The sequence below is a fragment of the Crocodylus siamensis genome, chromosome 7, assembly GCF_052110815.1.
Source record: "Crocodylus siamensis isolate JL-2025a chromosome 7, ASM5211081v1, whole genome shotgun sequence".
Taxonomy (NCBI): Eukaryota; Metazoa; Chordata; order Crocodylia; family Crocodylidae; genus Crocodylus; species Crocodylus siamensis.
The window spans coordinates 88,788,295-88,805,131 of NC_143401.1; the positions used below are offsets into that span (position 1 = coordinate 88,788,295).

Below are 16,837 nucleotides of genomic sequence, written 5' to 3' on the forward strand. Positions count from 1 at the left end.
ATAACTGTTAATTGCCTGATAACCAGTGAGGCTAATGTGGTTGTTGCAGGAGGTAAGGGCTGCAGGAACTCGGACCATACCGTGCACAGAGGAAGAACTTTGCTCACCGGTGGAAGGTCTTTCTGAGGCCCCCCACACTGCTTAAGTCATGTGCGTGTGGTAGCTCTGCGCTGGGTCGCAGGTGGGATGGCCAAAGTGAGGCGCTGGTATCGTTTCTACATCACTGACACTTCCCAGTGCGATCTGTTGAAGAAGGCTAAAGATGGGCTATAAGGCCACTGGAACTATGATAATACAAAGTCAGTAGCCAGGAAAGGCTGTAGAGGGGTATGAAATGGCTTTTTCTGGCTATTATCTGAAGTAACGGTCACGGAGGGAGTCCTACTGCAGTCTCACAGTCTGTCCAGAGACAGGAGGGAGGTTGGTAGCACTTTCTTTGCAGATGCTGGGAGCTCCGCGAGACCAACGTAAGAGCCGTTACGAAAGCACGTAGAGCAGAAGCAAGTGCAAGTGTGAAGGAACTGCAGCAGTCGGCAATGACTCCATTCCGTTCAGTGGATTTGCATTCCCTTTTACTAGTGTCTGTGCTTTGTGATAAGCACTCCCAATTGTGCTGGGATCACGGGACAGAAAACAGCCACGTGTCCAAGCTGCAGATGTGGTCGGATTTGGGGGCGTGATGTGCTCAGGGGGAACAGGAGCCAGGATACGGTCATTAGCAAAGTCAAGAATGCTGAAACCAGAGACTGCACTTTCCGAAGGGCACTGACAGTTGTAAGTGCTCGGGGGCTGTTGCGCGAAATCTCTTCCCGCTGAAGCAGGCATGGTTAATCCCTGGTAACAGTGGGTCACCTTCCATGTGAAAGCATGGGAGAGGAGGACTTTGTTTCCTGGGAGAGGACGAATTCTCCAGTGCCTCAAGTCCAGACTCCATAATGGTACAGGCTCTTAATTGACTCGGGCAGTGCAGCAATTAAGCCTTGGCGGGCTTTGTTGCCAGAGCTGTGCACACCGGCCCTTTTTTCCAGAGGCCAGTGGACATTGAGGACATAGGGATTTTTCTAGATATAATTTAACAAAACTTTCTTGTTTTATAGTTTCCAAGAATCTGTTCCTTCATTTGTCAATGAGGAAATGGGAGTTAAGTGTGTAACAGTTGCATGCTGCTGTTTATAAGCCATTGTCTCATCTGTAAGGTATGAGAGCAAGATAAAGTTTTTGACAGCCAGCTTTTGAAATTAAAAAAAAAAACCAATCTGAGATTCTGGTTTACTCAGTTGCTTATTCGATCATATTTTTGCACATGTGTTTATGGGTGGATGATGCCCAACCCTTTGAATATTGGTCGAATTTCATTGCAGCAAGTATCCTTTTTAAGAGGCAAGAAAACCACCTTTTTGTCTGAATTTGTTGACCTGATGCTACAAGGGAAACGAGCCTTGTTTGGTAACATCTTTTGTTGGAGGAACAGCCAAGATGACTATCACTGAAAACAACTAGAAGAGAAAATATTTTATCCCTCTGCCTTTCATTCCCATGCATTTGAAAGCCCTGATAAGAGGAAGGAGAAATCTCATGGTTAAGACACTGGAAAGTCACTTGCATCCGAGTTCAGTATTCAGTCGGTGTGCAAGGTGCACCTGTACCCTGCCATTGCCTTCTGGCAGACTTACTGTGTGACCTTGGGCAAATTACTTGATTTGACTGCTTCACTTCCCATCCACAAAAGAGGGGAATACTAATTCTTTTCTCCTGCCCTTTCTCTGCTTTACCTGTAAGCCCTTTGAAGCTGGTCTCTCATAAGGGCAGCAAGGGCTCTTATCGATCCATTCTCAAAGGGCTCCCATAATATCTGCGAATGGCAGAATGGCTGCTTTATTGCAGTGCATTTGCTGCCCGTGGAGGCAGGTCTTTCACATGGCTACAGAAGAAAAAGCTACTTTTCAGGAAAATTCAACTATAAACCAGCAATAATTTGTAGAGGAATTCAAGTATAGTACTTGAAATCATTCTAATTCCTTGGACCATTTCCCTTTAATAGTCTTGTCTTGGGTCAAGAAAAAGCTAAAACAAATTTGATTCTGTTCTTCCCCATTCTTGAAATATCCTCAGCCTGATCCTCAGGTGTTTTCTGAGCGTACAACTTATGTCTTCATAGTCAAATAACAATCAGTTTTGGTTACCGTTCTCGTATGCCTGCTGCTTCAGCCGGTATGTACTCATCATGTCTCATTCGCTTTGACTGTGGAAAGAGAGCACTCCATTAAATTAAAATCGTGGAGTGCAAAAAGGGTTCTTGAAAGCAAATAGCATTGTTTCCCCTTTCCTCTGGAAGATGATGCACCTCGATAGAGCAGCTGTTGGTTTCCAGAACGCCTGGTTACTGCCCACGTTCTCCCGTTGTGGGGTGTTTGTATAGATCCAGAGTGATAGGGGAGGGACCGGTGATAGCCTAAGGTTTTTTAAGCAATGAGATCAAAACACAAAAACAGCTCAGGCATAAATGTGTAATATATTTGCCTTTATTTATAATACCAGCAACCGTTATTATATCCTTTGACTTGGGAATAAATTACATTTGTCTTCCAACCCCTCCAGTGTAATTTACTGCCGTGTGAGTTTTAAAGCTATTTTTATGTGCATGTTAAAGGATAACATTGCAGTTCTGCCTGGATGACTGATAGTCCTCCACGTAGCCCCGGGTGCTAATCTCTAACACATGTGAAAAATGGGAGTAGTGGGCTTGGACAACAAAAAAGTCCAGATACCGGCAGTTAGCTTACATGTCAGCAGCTGCTAAAGTGAAAAATGAATGATAAATGTCCATGCAAACCTTCGGAGAGTGTCTAAAGATCACAGCAAAGGGTTAATATTATCCATGTGTGTAACGCCTTCTGGCATTAAACAGCAAAGCAGAGCTAGTATTTATGAATGAAGGTCAGGCGTGCCCCCTTCAAGACCCTGTCCGACTCACTGTTTGAAGAATCGTGTGATTAAGAGCACTGCGAGGCTGAGCTGCATGCTGGAGTGGTCTGTGATGTGTCAGAAATGTGATGTGATGCACAGGACTCGGGGGTTGAAGGGATTTCGCCCATCTTCACCCGTTCAGGCTATTCTTAGTAACGCACTGAGTCATAGAAGGAAGAATGTCAAACTGCTCAGGCTGTTTCTCTTACACATCAGGCAGCTAACAATAGCAACCAAGCCTAGATCTGCCAGGCGTTTTTTTCCCAGACAATTCTCTGCTCTTGTCTTTTTATTTAAATAAGGGATTTGGTTGAACGAGAAACACCATGACAGACAGGCTGGTTTATTTTATTTTTCTGTTGCTCTGGGTAATATCTATAGGAAGAATTTTGCAATATTTGCAGTAAATAAAATCTAACGCTCTCTATATGTTCTGTCTCTCCAGGATACATCAGCCATCTGCCACTGTCAGAATAGTGGCTGCATTTTGATTCTCTATTTCTAAACTTTTCTGTTCCCTAAATAAAAGCCTTAAGAAGGAATTCCATTATGGTGGCCTTAGTTTTCATCCAGCTTTAGCTTTCAAACGTCAGCGCTTTGGCTTAATGCAGAACATTGCTGGGAACCAAAACCTCCTAAGTATTAAATCCAGGCCTTCCACTGACTTGTGTCCCCTTGGGAGTCTCTTAACTTCTCTGCTTCACTTTTTTACATCTTTAAAACATGGATGACAAAAATGTACCTGAGAAGGGTGTAGGAAGGATTACTTCATGTGTATAAAGTGACTTGTAGATAACTATTATGAACGAAGCTGTTTGGAAAAGGGAAATCAGGTGTGTAAATACAGCATTGCCAATGTTGAGTGTCCAAAAACTAAGTCAGGCCTTCAAGAGCCACGAGGCAGGCTTAAAATAATGAGCTGTTTTTTTTAGAGTAACACATTTCAGATTTTTAAATGTGCCTTTGGTTTTTGAATCAGGCACTCTGGTTTTAAGCTCTTACCTGTAACCATAGGGAGAAACTTTAAAAAAAAATAAAAACCGGTGGTCTCCTGTAATCATATGACTGGAAGAGCTGGAGATTTAAGGAAAAACAATAAATATTATGAGACTAGTCATAATGCATAAAACTCTTGATCGCTTTGTTCAACCTGGTGACCAACACAAAAAGCACAAGATCCCATTAGAAGTCTGTGCTTAAGAGACTGAAAGTTGTAAAAAGACTGGTTGGATGCCAGGTTTCAGCAGCGCTTTGTTGATTTGACATGCATGCTTGCTTTGGAGTAATTTATAGGTAATGTCACTTTCCTAGGCAGTGCCTTCAGATTCCTGAGCACTTGTGATTTTTGACAATGCTCGTAATTTTCTTTTCTTTTCCTTTTTTTTTTTTAAAAAAAAGGAAAGAATGAAAGAATTTAGACCTTACAAATATTTTACCTCCAACATACAGGGGTCACCAGAGCTGCACAAAGAAATGTCACGTTTTACCTTCTGGTTTTTGCTCCTAAACCCAGTTGCCCTGTAGACAGATCTGTGACAGTTCACAGAGCTTTGTGTGTTGTTCACCTGACTACTTTTTAACACCGCAGTGTCTTTCCTTGAAGGCTGTGATGTACAGTTAATTAATACGCCCAATTTGTAGAGATTCTGTAGGTTGTTCCACCACGCGCCGTCCTCAGACATTGTTTGGAGAACATCTCAGAGCCTGCGGATGGACGTGGTATCTATGTTTTGAAATCAGGAGCAGGCAGATAAAGAAATCAGCTGAGCTACAGGCAGCATTGCCGTTCTGCAATCCACTTGTGTTGTTTCTGACCATTAATCTGGTTCCGTTTGGTTCAAAGGAAGAAAAATAGAAACTTGTAAATATTAGTCTTGCTCTCCCCCCTCCCCATTTAATCACTTCCTCTAGTTTTCCTCCGTGTCCCTCATTTGCTAGCTGCTGTCAGGGACTTGTGGGAGAGTCTAGCTGCCAGCTCAGCCCTGCTAGGCTGGGGCAATGCAAGGTGGTGTCAGCGACTGGAAATTAGGGACAGGGGAATTTGGCATTTGTTACACAGCAGCAGCTGTAGCTGGTTGTTTCAGCACAAGGGGCAGAGTCCACGAGCCGCGAGTGAGCTGCCATTAGGCACAGGAAAAGGGAGAGAGGGAGGGAGAGTGAGGAGATAAGAGGCACATAAGAGGCACAAGGAGAAAAGAGACAGTGAGAAGCAGCCAGAGCAGATTTTGTGGGAAATCGAACCAAGGAAGAGAGCTCTCGAGTAAACTGTGGGCTTTTTTCTCTCCCATCCTGGCCACACGTTGCTGGAATAGGAAACGGTGTGTAAATTACCTCGGTTAATCCCTCCTGCCTTCACTCCAAAGAGGACTCGATAGCCATGGTGAAAGAAAAAGGTAATTATATTCATTGATAAGCTTGAGCTGAAATGACCTGGTAGATCAGCTACTATCATCTGAGATGGCAACCTTCAGGGTTCAAGTAAAAATGGGTTGGATTTGATGGCTGCTTTGTTTTCTTTGTGTTCCCCAAGATGTCAATAACTGCAGCGAGCCGTATTAAGTATCTTTGCGCCTGTTTTCCCAGCAGCAAGGTTCGGAGCACACCTCAATCCAAGTGTTTGCACAGCTGAGTTGCCCATACGTGCTTGCTTGCTTTTTTTTTCACATCTTCCGTATGTGGCATATTCTATTAGTTGATTTTAGTATTTGATTTTTTTTTGTCTTTCTCAGAGTGTTTTTGCCACCTAATTTAAAAAATGTAAATGGAATAGTTGCACAGCCAGACAGAACAGAACTTGAAGGGGAGAGGGGTTCACTGTTTCATCTTGTTGTTATAGAGATGGGCTGTTTGGCGTGTCTGGATTTTACAGGCTGTAATGTAGACATTAACTGCACTGGTCTGAGGTCATGCTACAAGTCTTCTACCCAAACAGAAACAAGAGGCTTGGAGGGGGAGGCACTGGGGACTTGGCTGTAGAGTTGCTCCTTCCAGTAGCAGGGATATGAAGTACGTTCTGCTCTTAAATTTGACTCGTGGGTTGGAGCTGGACTAGGAGGTTGATAACTTCCCAGGCGCATTCAGAGACCAACATAAGGCTAAAGACAACCTGTGTATACTACAACAGGAATTGATGTCATTTCCCCTTTTTTTTTTTTTAACTCTGTGAAGAGCAGGTGGGTGGGAGCGTGACATGTGAGAAGGGGCAAAGTGGCACATTGGGTTCAGGGGTCAGTAGATTTTCACATTTAAAAACCTTTGTTCCAAATAAGGTAAAGTGGCAAATGAAATGCCTTGAGTCATTTTAACTTGGTCTGTAATGAACATGAACATGACCCGAGTGACCAAACCTGATGTAGCTCAGCTCAGTTAATAGCTTCTGTTAAAGAAAAGCCAGGTCTGGAAAGCAAGTATTGGCTGCCAGTCAGGCTTGAGAGAGATCTTGTAAGGTGGCTCTCCTAGTGATCACCAGCTATATCAGCCTCTAAGAGTATTAATAAACCAGAGGTGGTGGTTTAATGGTCTGAATATTAGCTTTATTGTATGAGGAATACTTGCAGCCATAAGTTTAACTCTCTTTTGGGTAAGTCCGTTCTTCGTGCACCTTGCGATACCTGGAGAAGTGGTGGAGGCTTAGGCAAACCTTAAAGCTGCCAGTCTAAATGCCTATTCAAGACCTCTAGCAAATTAGTAAAGCATTCAGCTTTTCCAGTTGCAGTTTTGCCTCTACCCCTGCTTGTTCCCAGGTATATGGACCCCATATCACCCAAGCCTCTGTATAAATTCACTTTGACATCTGATAAGATGGAAGCTATGGTACAAGTTGTAAGAGATTTAACAGGAAATCTTTAATTTTAGTAAAGAGAAGGGGGAGGGAGGGGAGTCTGATAGAATAATGGAGAGAAAATTAAGTAATGAACAGTACATTGAAAATGTCCAGTAGTCTTTAGAATTTAGCTCTTCCCTTCCCCATAGTCCAGTGCACCGTTGTACAATTGCCTTTAGTGTTACTTTTAAATATAAAGCAGGCTTTCAGTTTATATGGGCCATAGACCAAGAGAAAGGGGCTAAGTGCTCTTTTCTAACCACCCCTATAATTCCTTATTACAGAGTAGAAAAGGTCCAGAGCCCTCAGCATTTCCCCCCCCCCCATTGTGTTTCTGTCTGTCCTTTTGAATTATTTTCAGTCAGTTTCTACAGCTTTTTTTTTTTTAATTTTTGCCTTAGCCAGAAGGGCAGCAATTGCGGCTTCTCCAGAGCTGATACAAATGCCATTCCACAGAGCGGTATGCTGTGCGATGGCATGCCGGGCAGTGCAGCTGGCACTCGCTCTTCCAGCCCCGGCGTGAATTCCTCTCTTCTAACGTGACCAAGAATCTCGCAGTCCAGTGGCCTGTGAACCCCTGTTGGTTCACAAACATGCAGGCCAAGCACTAACGGGGCTGGTTTCAGCTAGAAAAAATGCAATCCCAATTCACTGAAGTGCAAACCGGTTAGTAATGGTTTTTAGCAAATTAGCATGGTTCATTATGTTCATATTGCAACATGGTTTCAGTATGTGTCTGGTCAGCTCAGATACGTGCTTAGAAAAATACTGAGGGCAGCACTCTGTCTCCTGCCACCAAACGATGCTGGCTGGATCGTGTTTGACTAACACTGCATTTTCATCCTTCTGAATGCACACTTGTCGTCTTCCAGCTACAGGCCGTATTGATCTAGTTGGTTAGACTAATCTGCCATCATCATCCTGTTGCATGCGAGGGATACCTTGGCCTCATGGTGTCCAGCAACGGAAAGTGCTCTTTGTCATGATCTATCCTCCAGAATTGCCACCTGTCAATCTACGATTTAAACACTAGGCTATACAATACCAAGTTAGTTTGGAGTTCTGCTTTGCTGCATTGTTCAGTCAGTGGATTTGTCTGCAGAGTGAAGCTGAGTGCGCCCATGTTGGGGTTTGAGTCTGAAGTTTAATCTAATCATTAGTGACTGTGTTGGCTGAGTTTCAGTGTGAGCTGCGAGTTCTGCCCTGAGCCTTGATTTCTTGGCCAGTGGTTGGAAGGGTGTCCCAGAACCCATCTCGGTGTATACCAAAACTTTTTGCCTCTCCAGAGGGCAACAAGTTTACGCTCCAATAAATGAAGGAATGATTGGACCCTGTTGAGATTTTCACCATGAGAGTCTTTTTTGGGGGGGCCGGGGTGGTAAGAATATATTCTATAGTCTAGAATAAGTTGTACATTGCGTGTGTGTAAATGTAACAGAAGTACAGATCTAGGTAACGTATGTGCGTGACTTAGCACAGTTGTGAATTTTAAACAGTACTGTTAATAATAAAAGACATTATTATTACCGTAATACAACTATTTTCACTCAAAACCCAGTGACAGAGGTGGGCAACATTTTTGGGCCGAGTGCCAAAACCCCCCGTAACTTGGACATGGAAGAAGTTGGTGTGTCAGGGTCGGTTGGCAGGGTAACTGCAAGGGGCCTGATCCTTGTTGTGACAGCGTAGCCCCCGCCCCTTCTCTGCGTGCTCCCTGAGGCACGTGTGCAGCCGCTGCTGGCAACGGGCCAGGCTGGGGCTTTGAACCCCGGTGCAGCTGCCTGCTACAAGTATCCCAGGCTCTGGGCAGCCCTCTGCCACCTGCCACAGAGCCCAGAGCAGGCAACTGCAAGTGGTTGCACCGGGATCTGGAGCATCAGCCCAGCTTGTTGCTGGCAGTGGCTGCATGTGCACCTTGGGGAGCACGGTGGGGAAGGGGCCGGGGATGCACTGTCCCTGCTGTGTGCCATGAGGTGTGCATGCAGCCGCTGCTGACCCCTGAGCCAGGCTGGCACTCTGGACCCTGGTGCAGCTGTTTGCAGCTTGCCCGCTGCCTGCTGCGAACAGCCCGGCTCCGTGGTGGCAACAGCTGCTCATGTGCACCAGGGCACATTGCAGGGAAGGGGCTTGGGGCAGTGTAACCCCAGCCCCAGCTGCTCCGTGGCTGGCTGGGGCCTGGGCTGACTCTGGAGTGCCAAGCAAAAGGCCTCGTGCACCACGGTCTAGCACACGTGCCAGGGGTTGCCAACCCCTGTCCTATGATACTTTACAGACAGGTAAAACTGCAAGACACGTAAAGTTGTGCTGTTAATTTCTCTCACTGTCTTTTTTTGTCATCTTATTTTTCTAAAAACATGACATTTCAGAATTTCAGCTCATTTGTGCAGCATTCCTGCTGAGAGAAACAAAGGGATCTCAGTGGGCGGCCAGCTCGGGCGCTGCATGTTCTCTAAAGTGTTTGCCCTGCGTGGCACCCGGTTCATACCCTGGGAACCCATGGGGCAAGAGCACTGCACAGTCCTGCCGTGTCTGCCGCATGCGGGTGTTGTCTGGAGTGGCAGTCCACATGTTCCACTGAATCTCCTCTGGGTGTGAAAGCTGGTGCTGTGGAGAGAAGCAGGGAAACCAGCTCTTTCACAGGAAGAAATCTGGAGAGCTTTGTCATTGGTCTAATTGGAGGGGATGGCTTATTAGTTTTAGTAATTAAAACTGAGACTGGTAAATGTATGGGCTCAGATAGTGACAGAGTTGACTTGGCTTTTTCATCCTTCCAAAGCAGATAAAGTAAATGAAGTGCAAATTATTGGAGTTAGATTTCTTGAATGAGACTTCAAAAAACCAAAGGACTTTTTAAAGGTTTCCTAGCACCTAGCAAAACTAAATTTGCATTACAGTGCATTTCTTTTCAATTTTGGTTTAAATCAGTTAAACTCCAGCTAAGAAATGTTTTCCTAAGACTAGCTAGTATCTATCCATGGTGTGAGGAAGACTTAGGACTGTTTTCAGCCCGGCAGCTGCAGGGTAGTCAAGAGTCACAGTGCAGAGTAGGCCGGAAGTGCCTGGGGGATGAAATGAAGCACCGGTACAACAAGGATATATATAAATGCGTACACCACCTCCCATTTTTTCAAAGGGGGAAACTGAGGCAGGCTACTTTAGTCTCTTTCTCAAGGCTATGGGTTGAGGGGATCAATCTGCATAACTAACCCTTTTGGAAAGGAAGTGTTTTTATCCTTCTCTTCAAGTTGTTATAAATGCTCTTTTTTCAAAAGCAGGGTCTAATTTAGGGAAGGCAGGATTGGGGTCTAATTTACTGACATTAAGTTACTGGGGGGCAACATGGGTTGTTCATCAGAGGCGCAGAAGCCAGTGACTTCTTTTTATTTGTACTTCCAAGCGGCAGAGATGCATCTGAGAGAGTGTCTGCTATGTGCCATCCCATGTGAAGCACTGACCAGAGGAACAGACTGTATCCAGCAATACTGTATCAGTCGTCAGTGTTTTGTCAGCATTTGTGTATTTACAACATTGCATTAAACGTTAATGTGGGTTGCTGGAAAAATACAGCATGTCCAGAACTTGACTTTTATTTTGCTAATAAACAAGTGCCAGAGAGGGCTGTTGAGTGTATACCCTCTCACTCCTGCACACCAGTGGGGATGTCCCTAGAGAAGGTCGCCGTTTAGAGGGTTATATCATCGCGTGCCTTTGTAGAGTCTTTGGTTACGGTTTGACACAATGAGGTTAAATCTTCATGTATGCCAGGGTAAAGAGGTTCTGTGGTGATGGGAGCTTTGTGACCACCTTGACAAATAGATAAATCTATGCATTGTGGATAGTTTCACTGATTTAAAAAAAAGAATGATTTGGTTGACAGCTGTTCGTGCCTCTTTAAAAGGCTTAAACTAGGGCCTGTAGTGAGATTGCTGGTTGTAACCAAAAGCAAAATGCGGCCTGCAGTTTTTATTTTTGGAGGTAGACCCTTTGCAAGGGAGATGATTTTTGCAGACGACGTTACTCATGTCTGTGAAAACACCTCCTGTGCTGTTTCGTGTGTCATACTGCGATGGTGACACACCAGCAGGATGATTCTGTAACCTAGCCAGAAGGTGATTTGGATTTAGGAAGCTTAATGGCTCACCCCAGAAATCTTACTTCAATGGGTTCTTAACCTTACATGTTTAAGTACCTTGCTGAATCAGGCCTTTTTTAATTCTCATTGTTTCAGCCCCTGCAATCTTGCAGAGCTATTCTGGCAGCTTAAAAGATAAGCTTGCATGACCAAAGATAAGCTTGCATGATTTAACTATAATTTAAATTTGCTGTCTTTTGAAGACTGAAGGTGGACTGAGTTGTTGGTATGACTAGGAAGCTGGCTGTGCTGTGTTTTGGTTGCTGCCGAGTACTCTCACCAGTAAACCTCTTTCATTGTCAGGGTAGAGCCTTCAGTCTCTTCCGGGAAAGCAGTCTCAGTTCGGCAATCTTGTCTTTGTGCATCCTTTCTGAAGATCGCAGCTGAGCAACTTCATACTTCTTGCTTTGCTTAGGCTGGTATTTGTGTATTGATGCTTTTTGTATCAGTAAGCAAATAAGGGTCCCTCAAGATGTTAATTTAACATCTGACTTTCATGTTTTTATTCATGCGGTGTCTAAGATACAATAATTAATGGATCTGTCTGTGTAATGTCATGTTGAACAAGTTTATCCAATGATACTTAATACTGTCGTGCTGTATTTACTTGCTAGATGCTGCGACTTTTTAGGTACGAGTGGTGAAGAAGGTTTGCAGCACCTGGCTGGAACTGAAATGAAGGATTTTGAGGGATGGCTGGATTGCATTTAAAGATGCCCTTTTTTTAATAAGCCAGCTGTATGCAAAGACCTGTTTACAAGTGCGTGGAAGAATGAGGATGCCGACTTAGACTTTCACAGCATCAGTATTAGACAATCTGGATTTGCTTTTCACTTACTATGAAGTTAATTTCAAGAATCGTTCGGTTAATGCTGCCCTGTCCTAGTGCTGAAACGTGGCACGTTGAATTCAGTTAGCGTCCCTGCCCTCTGCTTCACCGGATGCTTATCATGTAACATGTCTGTTGGAATCATATTGAGTAACTTAGTTTTTAAGTCAAAGACTGGCTTAACTTAGTCAACATTTCTTTCAACATCATCTGTTTCTCAGCAAGCCTTGGTTGAGTACTTTATCAGGAAGATTGGCACCTTTATGTTAGTGGTTTAAAACCCCCCGGCAAAAAACTGCCCTCATCCCTTTCACAAATTCAGCTTACCACAACATGTGATCTCACTGTGATAACTACATAGTCCATTAACTGTCCTGGTAGAAAAGAGTCTCATTTTTCTTGGATGCCAACTACCAAAAGATGGAGTACAAATAATTATCTGAAGCCTTTATGTCTACAAGGCACACCGTTCTCAGCAGGTGATTTTTGAAAAAAAAAGATGTGCGCTCTGTGCAAGAAAAGAAATCTTCTAACAGAATAGTGAAATTTTTGCATTTGATAAGTGAAGCCTTTTCTACATCCATTTTGTTTATTTAAGACTACTTAACAGGTAGGTATCTGTGGCAGAATTTGTCAGTGTTTGGTTTTTCTTTTTTTTTTTTTTCTTCTTAATAAATTATCCCAGGCTACCGTCCCTCCTACCGTACACAATATGCTTCATTTGGATTCCGGGTTAGAAGATACCTTGGGAGGCAGATATGGCATGTCTTGTAAGTGAAAATGCATGGTGCACAACAGTGGATTTCCACCACCATTCAGCAAATGAAGGCCTGAAATATCAGAACGTTTTCAGGAATCCCAAAGACCTGCAGCTGGTACAAATTTGCATAGAGCAATAGGGGATTTGACCTTCTGTGTTGTGATATTTTTACACTGTGACAAATTTTATGGTTTGTCACAGTGCAGGTTTGAAAACTGAGTGTTCTCCACTCAAAGCATAAGGAAGTAATTCTCTTTAAGTGAGTTAGCAAAGACTGGTATTTGCACAAGAGGTGAAAGAGTCGGGAGCACATCCCATAGAAAATCCGTAGGATTTGTGCTCCTAATGCATTCAGGCACATGCAGACTAATGCTAAAGTATTCAACAGGGTTGGTTCAGATTTGTACCGGTATAAATGAGATCTGCAGTTCCTAGTGAAATCATAGGAGAATATATAGCAAAATATATTTAGTTTTGTTAAGCTCCTGTAGGTCATTTATAAGAAACCTCATCAAATTCACATAAATTAGCACATTTATGAGCGTCATAGTGGGCACGTGCCACAGTGGGGTTTTTTGTACATTTTGTAATGCAGGCTGGTTTCAAATGGGATAAAACTGGTGTTGGTAATTAAGTAATTGTCTTCCGTGGACTCCTCCCATGTTTAGAAGTTGGCTCGTGCATCAGTCTTGGCAGGGAAGAGGCCCACGGCCCATAGGTTGCAAACTGGTTCATGTGATGTTGACTGCAGGATGCAGGCCTCAGCAGAGGAGGGAGAGATGGCAGGAGAATGGGAGATGGGATGGCATGTGTGCACAGAATAAGCAGGCAGAATATAAGCAGGTGTCTTTTTCCATATTTTTAAAATAAAATTTACATTGAATTCACCTTATGTGTTCGTAGGGCTATTTAAGCCTCTTACCATTTCACTGTCTGTCTTTGTGTATCTGACCTAAGTTTTTGCTTTCCTCTGTTAATAAGGAACACAAGTTTTTTCACTGTATTATTATTTCAGTATTTTGTTTTAGTATTCTGTCAGGGTGTCATTTAAACATGGCATTTCTCTTGCCTATTTATAATGGCATCTAACACCAGCCGTAGCCATGTAGAATGATGTACCATATTTTCCCACATACAGCGCAACCCAGAATAAGTTACGTATCTTGTTTTTGAAAAGCAGAATGAAGAAAAAGGTATCTTGTAGTAAGTGACTGAGTAGCAACAGTTAGGGAGCTGAGACGGCTCCTGGTTCTGTCCTCTGTGGATCACACGCAGACTTGACTTTTGCCTGATAAGTGGCAGGAATTGCTCTTACTGTATTATCTTACATATAAGGTGCACTGGATTTCCAGTAACTGATTTTTGAAAAAAAGATCCGCCTTCTTTGAAAGAAAATGTGGTATACCTATATAAGTATTCTAAAGAAATGGTGAAATTCTTGCACTTGATGAATATAGCCTTTTCTCCATCAGATTTGTTTGGTGAAGGCTATCTACAAGTTTAAAATTTGTGCCAAAATGTGTCTCTGTTTTTTAAAAAATAAATTATGCCAAATTACTATCCCTCCTACGTACTTCTACTCACTAGCATCTTCAGAATTATTTTTAAAGAGACCCCTTCTCAAGTATAATGCAAATGAGATAACTAAGAGCAAACCCATCTTGAGGGTGGAGATATATTGGCAGGCAGTGTTCCTTGGTGGGGCAAAAATATCTCAACTGCTAGAGCAGAGGTGGGCACAACGAGGCCCGCAGGCTAGATGCAACTTGCCAGCAGATTTTGTCCAGCCCACAGCAGGATTGGCTGCAAAGACCATGGCCTAGGGTTGGTGGGCAGCCCAGGCATGCAGCAGGGCTGGGGCAGCATGGCCACCAGACTTGCTTGCCGGCATCCCCAGCAGCAGTGGCTCCTTCCAGCTGCCGCTGCCAGTGTCTGCTGCCACCACCAGGTCCAGGCTTGGTGCCCAGGCACCCCAGCCCATCCGCCCTACACCCACTGCTGGGGGTGCCAGATGAAATGGGGGTCTCCATGGGGACTGGCCCAGGACCTGTACAGGCAGGGCATGCGGCAGGGCGCATGGGATGGGGCTATGGGAGGGCAGGGAGTGGTGTCCAGGAGCCGGATGCCACTGCCCACCCACCCATGGCCCTGCCCACATGAGTGGAGACCCCAGGATTGCTGGGTGTTGATAGCACAGGATCGGGGCTGGGACAGAGTCACAATCCTCCCCCTGCATGCCCCTGCCCATGGATCCGGTGCCTGTCACAGGGCCGTGCAGGGACCAGATCGCAGCTCTTCCCCAGACCCTGGCCCCACGCTCTCACCGACCCGCAATCCTGGCCCTGGCCCTGGGCCTGTCCTTGCCAGTCTGTCCTGCTCCTGGATGCCACTCCCTGCCCTCCCACGGCCCCATCCCATCTGCCCAGCCACTAGAGGAGTTTTAGTGAGCTGTTGTGGGTGGAGGTAGTGGGGGGTACCTGGTGTTCACCCAGCCTGTGACACGGTGCTAACCCAGGCTACAACAGCTCACCAAAACTCCCTAAGCGGCACTTGGGCCCAAATAATTGCCCACCCCTGTGCTAGAGTGTCTGCAGTGCCTTGAGACAGCTTGATTTCAGTTAATTTGTACGCTGCAGTCGTGGCTAGGATTCACCTGTTTGGTGATTGATAGAAATTCTGAAATTAGATAATTTAGTTGCACTTCATTAATTCTACCTGGGAAGCTCAGAGAACATGCGCCATGCTGTTAATTGAATAGGTTAAATAATGAGAAAAAGTGTTGGTTATTTTCTTATCGGGCCTTTATTGTACAGTGAGGGAATAGGTTTGGGTTTGGGAATAACTGAGTGAAGAATTAATTGTTTTTCTTTTTACAAGGCTGGGATAGGATTGACACAGTCTGTGCCTTTCACTTCTAAGTGGCTTCCTCATCTGAAATATAATTTTGTTTTCCATCTTTCCTAGTTGCAAGGCCCTGTTTCCAGAGGGCAAGAGATGGGAAGAAAGCTCATGTATCTTTCTTTGCCAGAAAGGGTGCATTGGCTGTGTTACAGATGTGTGCAATATGTAGTCTGGTACATGAAACGATCATAATTATACAGGTTACTAAGGTATAATAGATGTACCATGCACAGTCGGTCCACTGATTTTTGTCTTGTTTAGCTCCACTGCTCCCATAACCCAACTAGAGGTAACTATAAAATAAGAACCTGTATTGCAGAAAATTTCAGAAATTAAAACAAACTAACTTTTTTTTTAAATAAATATTTTTAAAATAAAAATTTCACTTTAAGAGTTCTCCACATTTTGTATCAAGTGACAGGAGAACTTTTTTGTTAAATTTTGATTGGCTCATATGGATATAATTTTTATTGACTAGTTCAGATTAAAAAAAAAGATGGAAAAATGCCTTAAATAGTGAATCTTAAGGTTGAATGAGAGCCAGTTTTAAGATCTTTTCTGTAGACAGATTTTTCCTGCTTGGGTCATCGGTCGGCATCTCAGAGTTCCCTTATGTCTTTTTCTGTTAACTGGTCAAGGGAGAGTTCGTTTTATTCCCAGACAGGTGTTAGGTCCGATTTCCGCGTCGAACAGCATTATTCCAATACCTGAGCTGATGGGTTTCTCATTAGTTTCAACCCCCTGCTGTCCTTCAAGAACGGTGCGTGCAGAACGGCACTGTGCCCTCATCAGCTCTTTAATCATATTGCAGTACTTCCTACAGGTTTGGTTGTGCTTGGCTACTAAATACATGTACTGAGAGTTGCCCTGAAGATGTAATGGACCAGAGAGATGAGAGACGCGGGAGGAAGAAGAAAATTATTGTCCATCCTCCCTTTCAGAAGATGCTAGTGACCAAGTGATAAGTCCAAGGTCCTCCAAAGGAAGCCCACGGCCAGGACCTGAGCTCTTGCCTTCCAGCCTGGTGCCTCAACCCAAGACCAGTTTTTCTTCCCACTTACAGATGTTAATTTATCAAGCTGTGCTTTGTCGTTGGCTGCTAGTGGATTAGCTGTGGCTTTAAAATAATTGCTTAGGCAACTCCAGAAGTCTTGCTGTATTTTGTGTATTAAATGCAACTTATCCTGCAAAGGCGTTTGGGCTCATGCTCCTTTTTCCCCGCAGTACCTCCCACTTCTCCAGAGAGGCCCCTCTTGAGACAGCAGCTCCCACTCTTTCTGCAATTATCCTTCTTCTTGGCTCACAACCGGTCTGAGCTGGGAGCATTTCTGGGGGGTCTGGGCCTGTTTGCGGTGTGCTGCAACCCCCAGAGGTGCTCGGAAGCAAGCAAGAGTCAGGCGCTGCTTCTGAGCGTCTTCCTAGCTT

At 44.3% G+C, this 16,837-nt stretch overlaps 1 protein-coding gene across 3 annotated transcripts in view; it reads left to right on the forward strand.

Annotated features, from left to right (window-relative positions):
* Nucleotides 1-16,837, forward strand: part of ABLIM1 (actin binding LIM protein 1) — a 303,618-nt gene that overhangs the window by 107,491 nt on the left and 179,290 nt on the right. The window contains exon 1 of one of the 3 annotated variants that reach the window (XR_016443659.1): nt 5,074-5,360. The exons of the other annotated variants lie outside the window; for them this stretch is intronic. The gene's annotated coding sequence lies outside the window, so the exon portion shown is untranslated. Of the gene's footprint in view, nt 1-5,073; nt 5,361-16,837 lie in introns of those variants that run through there. 3 annotated transcript variants of the gene reach the window in all.